The following is an 8,151-nucleotide window of genomic DNA, read 5'->3' as shown; positions in this document are numbered from 1 at the left end:
ATACAATTTTATTTGATTTGGGTTTACATTATAAAGACAAATTAGTATTTTGCTTATTTTTCTCATTCCTATAAATATATCTCTTTGGTTTGTATTTTATGATACAATTCTATGTACCGTGTATTGTAGTAGTCTTTTCCGTTCTCTTCCCTAGTTGCTTGGGTGTTTATTCGTTTTGGCGATTCAAGAATTAGTATGTTTTTAGTTTCAAGTAGCTCTTGTAGCTTAGTTGGTTAGAGCACCTGTTTAGTAAGCGGGAGGTCTTGAGTTCAACTCTCAATAAGAGCATTATTGCCCTCTAGTATGTTTCCAATAGACCTTGCTCCCCACAATAGCAATTAGTTGTTTAGGTCTAGAATGATACATTGAATAGAGAATATTTTATTCGGTCGAGGATTATCCATCATATTTCCTGGCAACAAAACATAAAAAAATGCTATTTTAAGTGAAAGATAACACATTATTTTAGTCTTCCATACTTAGTTTTTTGAAGTGGCTCTTGTAGCTTAGTTAGTTAGAGAGGTCATTTCGTATCAGAGCTTTATGTTCTAGGTAGGCCAGCAAATACAGTATACAAATTATATGTTGCTCAATGGCCATTAGAGACAAAAAGTGAAGAAAATGAAAAATAAAAAGAAAAATTTGACGTGTGTATAGAGACTAAAAAGAAAAATGATTCTAGTTGTTTAGGAGAACAATATTTTGCATACCAAAGGTTCAAATACTTTTCGAAGTGGCTCTTGTAGCTTAGTTGGTTAGAGCGGTCATTTCGTATCCGAGCTTTAGGTTCTAGGTAGGCCAGCAAATACAGTATACAAATTATATGTTGCTCAATGGCCATTAGAGACAAAAAGTGAAGAAAATGAAAAAGAGAAATATTTGACGTGGGTATAGAGACTAAAAAGAAAAATGATTCTAGTTTTTTAGGAGAACAATATTTTGTATACCAAAGGTACAAATACAGAAACTTGGAAGTAAAAGAATTTTCTTTCTAAGGGGAGCACTCAATCTATGTGTATCTACCTTTTCGGTTGAATTCTTGTCGAAAATTAAAATTCTTATTATAAAGCAAGTTTGAATAATTAATTTCAACTCGTGCCAATATCTAACTCATGGAAAAAAATAAGACCAATGGGCTGCATAGGAAGCGGTACTCCCATTTCACTTTTACATCCATGCATGACCTAAAGATAAAAGGGAAGACCTCGACAAGATTAAAACCACGGAATGAAAATAATTTTAAGTTTGCATTACAAGGAAATCAATTGAATTCGAGGACGAATCCTCTTGAAGAATGGGAGAATGAACGAATAAGGTGTCTTAATTATGCCACAAAAACTTCTTGGTGGATAATAAGATTGTAGGGTATGTGTTTAAATTTAGAGATGTTTTATAGTATTTTTTTCACTTTAGAATATTATATTAAAATTCTAAGTTAAAATTAATTAATGGACGTTATGGTATTAATGGAGAAGACATTTACAACATTTCAATAGACTATATATTACTTTAAAGGTTTATTTTCAAGGTTATAAATAGTCATTTATGTTATTAGTATGGTACAAAGATTTTGGATATTAGAATGAAAGTTGAATAGTATGCTTCTTTACCCATGAACTTAGTTCTTTTGCATTTCTTGGGTTTAGATTTACGTGTTAGAGTTATGCAAGTAGTCTTGACTGAGTTATTCTGTGAAGGAATCATGAGTTTGTAAATGAGTTTTTTTTTTTTATTTTTTCTTTTTACTCTTTATCTTAATCATTGAGGTAATCGGTTCAAAAACTTTCTCTTGGATTGATTGCTTATCGTTTTGTGGTTTCTTCGATAATTTAGATCTAAACATCTTGTTCTTCAACAGTAATATTAGATCGAATTTCAAGATTGAATAGAATAGAGAATATTTCTTTCCGTCAACAAAAGAGGATCGTTCCCCAAATGTCCATTTACAACATGAACGTTATATGTCGTAGGTACCTGTTTATATGTTGAATTCTTGTAACAACTTGAACCCCAACAAAAGCTACAATTAACTTTATTATAATATAAGATTAAAGCCATTTTCGATCTTGCTTCCACTATTGGTACAACAATTGGTATCATAGTTTTGTGGTTGTAGCATTTCGACACACAACAAGTGGTATCAGAGCTTTGAAGGTTGTATTAACTTTATTATAATATAAGATTAAAGCCATTTTCGATCTTGCCTCCACTATTGGTACAACAATTGGTATCATAGTTTTGTGGAGCATTTCGGCACACAACAAGTGGTATCAAAGCGTGGTTGTCGTATTTCGGAAATTCTAAAAGTTTTGACCCCCATCAACCATGAAACGTGCTCACAATCATGTTATGTAGTATGCCATGTAATGTGGGTCATGTGAGACGCCATGTAATGTAAGAAACATATATGCGATGTTAGCACTACTTATGTAATGTCATGTTAGATATGTTAAGGGACCTCATGATGTATGTCACGTGCATCGGGATTCTTCCCCTTTATGTTACGAAAGAATGAAATACGATATTTATGTTTGTCATGATATCATGCGGGCCCTTTTCTATTCTGTGGTGTTTGGCTACGTGTAACACGTTGTGCTCGACCAAGTCAGGTCCAGGAGGTATGTTTACGAGCTCGCCTGGTGGGTCCATGTACACGTACATGGGTCGTGTGTGAAGGAGTACCACACACCCAACCCTACCCAGAATAGGAAAGCGCCCAAGGCTATGAAAAGTTTATGAAAAGAGATAAGAATGTTTTGGATCTATGAATGATTACGAAATAGAAGGTTATTTATGATGAGCTTACGCTTAATCAGTTATGTATACATGAGTGACGTCACTAATTAGGTTAAAGAAAATTAGGGTTGTTACCGTTGTTAAACCTTAACTCTTAAGGTTAAATTGGTAATCATCTCCATCGATTAAGCAAATTATGAACTTGTTGTAAATTGTCATAATTTTTTTTTATTTAATTTAGTTATTAACTCTCATCCCATGTATAGCTGTTTTGGTTAAATAAAAATATTAATTTAGTTATTTAATCTTTAACCATTTTAAGTAATATCTTATTTATTTTGGTTATTAATCCTCATTTAGTATATATATAACATTCATATTCTACATGAATTATCCCTATATAAAGGGTTTGTCTAGGAGATTGAGGATATCGGAATTTGATTGAGTTTGTGTGTCACATTGTATTTTGAGTGACATTTTGGAGAAACTTTTTGGTATGAGACTTTGTAGCGTGAGAGTGAAGTATTCACTTGTAAACACTTTGATTATTAGTGATTGGTGGCTATACGTGGATGTAGGGGAATTTATTGTCTCTGAACCACATAAATCTTTGTCTTTTTGTTTAAATTTTATTAGTTGGTGTTGTGAGTACATTTGATCTTGCTTCCACTATTGGTACAACAATTGATATCATAGTTTTGTGGTTGTAGCATTTCGGCGCATAACAAATGGTATCAGAGCTTTGAAGGTTGTATCATTTTTGTACAAGTGGTATCAAAGCATGGTTGTGATATTTGGGGTATTCTAAAAGTTTTGACCCCATCAACTACAAAACATGCTCACAATCGTGCTTATTTTCTTGAAAATCAATTTTCAAGAATTGTATTTTTCTACTTTCATCCAGATTACTTGTTACAAATGGCAGAATCATCTGATATTAAATCAGGATGTGGATCGAGAATTTTGAGTTTTAATCTTGAAGTAGAAAAATTTGATGGAATCAATAATTTTGGTGTTTGGCGCAAAGTTACTGATTTGTTGGCCATGCAAGACCTTGATGCTTCTCTCGTAGCGGAGATGCCTGAAAACATAATGAAAACATGACAGATGCATAATTATGTATGACTCAAATTTGATCTTGGTTATAACATATGTGAAGATGGAAAGCTCAAAGATTGGAATTGAGAAGTTCAATTGATCCAATTTTGGTTTCTAGAAGATGTAGATGGAAGATTTTCTGTACCAGAAAGATCTCCATGAATCTCTATTGGGGTGAAACCGAATATCATAACCACAGAGCAGCGAAAGCTCAAGGATCGGCAGGCCTTAGGGTTTATTTGGTTGACACTGTCCAAAAATGTGGCGTTTCACATTATCAAGGAGAAGATAATGTAAGTTCTATTGAAGGCGCTATTAAATAGGTACGAAAAACCGTTGAGTATGAACAAGGTGTATTTGATTCGAAGATTTTTCAATCTACAAATGTCTGAAGGTAGATCTGTTGTGGATCATATAAATGAATTCAATATGATTTTAAGTCAACTGAGTTCGGTGGAAATTAATTTTGAAGATTAAATTAAAGAACTGATTTTGATGTCCTCTTTACAGTTGTGGGATACTGTTGTTGTCGCGAACAACCGTTCCCAAATATCTAATAAGTTGAAGTTTAATTAAATTTGAGATTTAGTTCTCAGCGAAAGTATTTGAAAACGGAAAATTAAATTGGAGATTCTTAAGGCAATGCTCTTAGTGTTGATCAAAGGGGAAAAAGTAAATGAAAGAGCCCAAACAAACAAGGACGATGAAAATCAAAGAACCGAAAAAAATCTCCAAACATGCTAAACGTAACGTGTTGCAATAATTCTTATTGTGGACAGCTCGATTGAATCTTGGATTTTGGATTTAGGCGCATTATTCCATTCTACTCTAAGTAAGAAATTGTATCAAAATTTCAAATCCGAATTTTTTTTTAAGGTGTATCTTGCCGACAACAAAAACCTTGATGATTGAAATGAATGGAGATGTCTGCAAACAAACTCGAGTAAGAAATCAGGACATTAAAGAAGTTTAGATATATTTCTGGTCTCAAGAAGAATATAATCTCTATGAATTAGTTGGATAGCACATGTTATGCACCAGAATTTGGAAAAAGTTCGTGAAAGATTGTGAAGGGTTCCATGGTCAGCACATGACACAAAATTTGATATATACGTAGAGTGCATAAACATGGTTGTCGTAAAGTGGAATCATGAGGGATGATTAAATGGTGAGAACCTACAACCCTGAACCATGAAAGACTCAAGGAGTCAGGAATTATGAGAGTGGAGACTTGAGTCCCTACCAAGACCGCCTAACCACCCTTGAGACCTAGAAGGCCACCTTAGTACCTCAGGATGTAGAAGAAAGATTTCTAAACCGATAGTAGCTGGTATGGCGTTCAACTAGTTTCCACTCTTGTACGATACCATCAAGCGAGGTGTTACATTGGTTAGGATTGTGATACTCAGTGGTAGATTGACTATTCTGCATGGTGGGTCCATCCTATGGTAGAACATTGAACACGCAAGTAGTTAGAGGTTAACCTGCACATAAGATTCTTCCTATCGGAGGATTTCCTATGGGAGGATGTTGATCATGCAGGTTGTTGGGTTTTATGTTCTAAAACTCATAGTTTGTAAATAAAAACATATTCTATTTTCAATAAAGTTATCATTGATGTTTATTCAGTAAAGATTGTTATTGAATAAATTGTATTTTACTATCGTTAATCTAAATCCAATAAACTAAGAATACTCTAGCTATAGTATGATTACTTGAACTATATGTAGAAACATAAGAGTGGATCAAGTTCAAGTATATAGTCAAAATGATCTATAGTACAGGGATAAGGCTGAGTACCTTATCTTGGGGACACTATGGATGCGGCCCACTTTTGTATATGACATAACAATGTGATCACTAAATTGTACATGCGGAGACATGTGAGTGGAGGCGTCCTACGCAATGAGTATTGAATAACATTGGACCATGAAGAAAATCACTCTCACTTTATAATGTTGTTTACTGTTGAGACTGATTTTCTTTTCATTCAATGACCTAGGTAACTCTATCTTAATCCTGAGCTAACCATGAACTCCTGTTTATTCAAAATTATCCTTAGAATTGCATGGGTGAGAATGACTCGAGTTCGCCGACTCAATAGGTCTCCCATTTCAGGGGTAACACTAGGTGAATGGCTGGGGCGTGGGGTGCAAGATGGAATTCGCTCCTACCTACTTTTGGGGATAGAAGAGAGGTAGTTCCCTTAGGTACTGACTCTAGGTATTAAACAAGGGGCTCACCCTCGCATTGGCCTGAGAGGGATTCGGTTTACTAGTTGGACCACAAACCAATTGTTCATAAGAGGATCAGTGGGACATAAGAAACAAGAAGTAACTTCAAGGGTAAAACAGTTAATTGACCCAGCTCTAGTTACGACGAGTGTTGGTTAACAAGGTTAATGAATTTAACTGGTTAATCTTGGATTGTTGGAGCTCATGATCTATAGGTCCATTAGGTCCCTCTACTAGCTCATATCAAACTAAACCACATAACAGTGTGACGAGTGGGTTCGAAGTGTTCGAATTCAAATTAGGGAATATGCGCTACATATATACGATATATTTAACCCTTTTTTTGTTTTATTTATGAATTAAATAAAAAGAGAGAATCTGAGATATTTAAATAAGATTTAAATATTTTAATCAAATATTTGTCGAAATTGATTGGGATTGGGATTTGAATTAATATTAAATATTAATTAAATGGTTTAATTAATCATTTAATATTACTTAATTTGAAATTAATTATTCAAATTAATTGTTGAATTAAAATGAAGAAAGTAAGAAGGTTGGCTTCACTCCATCGAAGAATCCATGTTTGAGTTAGTGGAATTTTGGGATGTCAAAATTTGGTTTAACCAAACTTGCATGATTGCCAAATAAACCCACAGACAAATTTGAGTATTATTTTGAGTGTCAAAATTTGGTAAACTCAAACTTGCATGTTTGCCACATAATCCCAAACATTTGAGTGGAATATTGAGTGTCAAAATTTTGTGATCTCAAATTTGCATCAACATGCAAACATAACTCTATAAATAGAGTGATCAAGGTACATGAACTTCTCCCTTCCAAAAACCATGAGAAAAACTCTCACAAACTCTCTCTTCATATATACTAAATCCCTCCCAAGTTTAGTCACTCACCGGATTTCACAATCCCGTTCTAAGGTCGGAGAATAGTGGAGAAGACACTAGTGGTGGTTCGAAACCGATTCGTGAGGAAAAAGGAATTTAAACTACAAAAGGTTAGTACTCAAACATCTTGAGTTTTAATACTTATGAACATGCTAGTTATTTACTATAATTGATGTTCTAAGAGTGCCTAAGATCCAAATTGCTTCCTCATGTGTTATATTAACATCATCAATAACTTTTCGAGCTGGCTTGTATCGAAAAGTAGCACGCCCCAACCTTGGGCGATCTCATGGCCTGTGCGACGGGTTTGCCAGTTCACTCCTCCATCGACGACAAGCAGGCTGACACTCACCATGTTCCTCACCTGGTACAAAGTTATATGTCGTAGCGCCTCATCCTTAGATGTCGGATACCGCTATGAAGGTTAAATCTTCTGCCCAAGTGTGTGTACCAAGACTGTGAAACTCTAGAGCCTATAGAGTAAGCTGGTGGTTCCCTACTCTGACATGGATGCGATAAGAGCCTATAAGTATGTTGCTTATTGAATATATTTATACTCATTCCTATTTACATTTCTTTTTCAGGTCCGTGAAGCTACAGATCGTGGCGATAAGGTTCTCGGGAGCTTAGAAGTCACAGAGGAATTGTCGACTTGAGGTGTTTTTGATATGAACCAAGAGACATCAATCATACAATATACTTCAATGTAGCATGAACTGAAACATCTTTTGATAATTTTGACAACCTAAGGCAAGAACACTTGATTGAGATTCGAATCACTCCACAAGCAAGATCGATCATGTCTAGCTTGAATGACTCTTGTTGATCAAATATCTCAAACACTTATTTGAGATTCGAATCACTCCACAAGCAAGATTGATCATGTCGAGCTTGAATGATTCTACATGCAATCTAAACTACATAGAATTGCAAAGAAACTTAGCCATTGGCTAAAGAAAAGCACAAATGCTTCTTTCTATATTTCCCAAGTCTACTTACAAATACAACATACATGGCTTTATATAGCCTCAAAATGAAACTATTAAAGACATTCCAAGAGTTGTAACATTCATACTTAATGGCGATAATTAACCATTATGTAATTGTAACCTAAAGTAAATTAAAAGTCTTAAATAACAATCAAACTTCATTCCTCTTCAATGTGGCATGAATTGCTT

At 34.4% G+C, this 8,151-nt stretch overlaps 1 non-coding gene across 1 annotated transcript; it reads left to right on the top strand.

Moving 5' to 3' along the window:
• The first annotated feature begins 214 nt into the window (after positions 1-214).
• TRNAT-AGU (transfer RNA threonine (anticodon AGU)) lies at positions 215-288 on the top strand. The gene has a single exon. It is a non-coding gene; the product is annotated as a tRNA-Thr (tRNA).
• Positions 289-8,151: the final 7,863 nt, after the last annotated feature.

Source organism: Cucurbita pepo, chromosome 12 (genome assembly GCF_057944985.1).
Source record: "Cucurbita pepo subsp. pepo isolate OVF chromosome 12, ASM5794498v1, whole genome shotgun sequence".
NCBI classification, from domain to species: Eukaryota; Viridiplantae; Streptophyta; class Magnoliopsida; order Cucurbitales; family Cucurbitaceae; genus Cucurbita; species Cucurbita pepo.
This window is presented reverse-complemented; position numbering and strand designations above follow the sequence as displayed.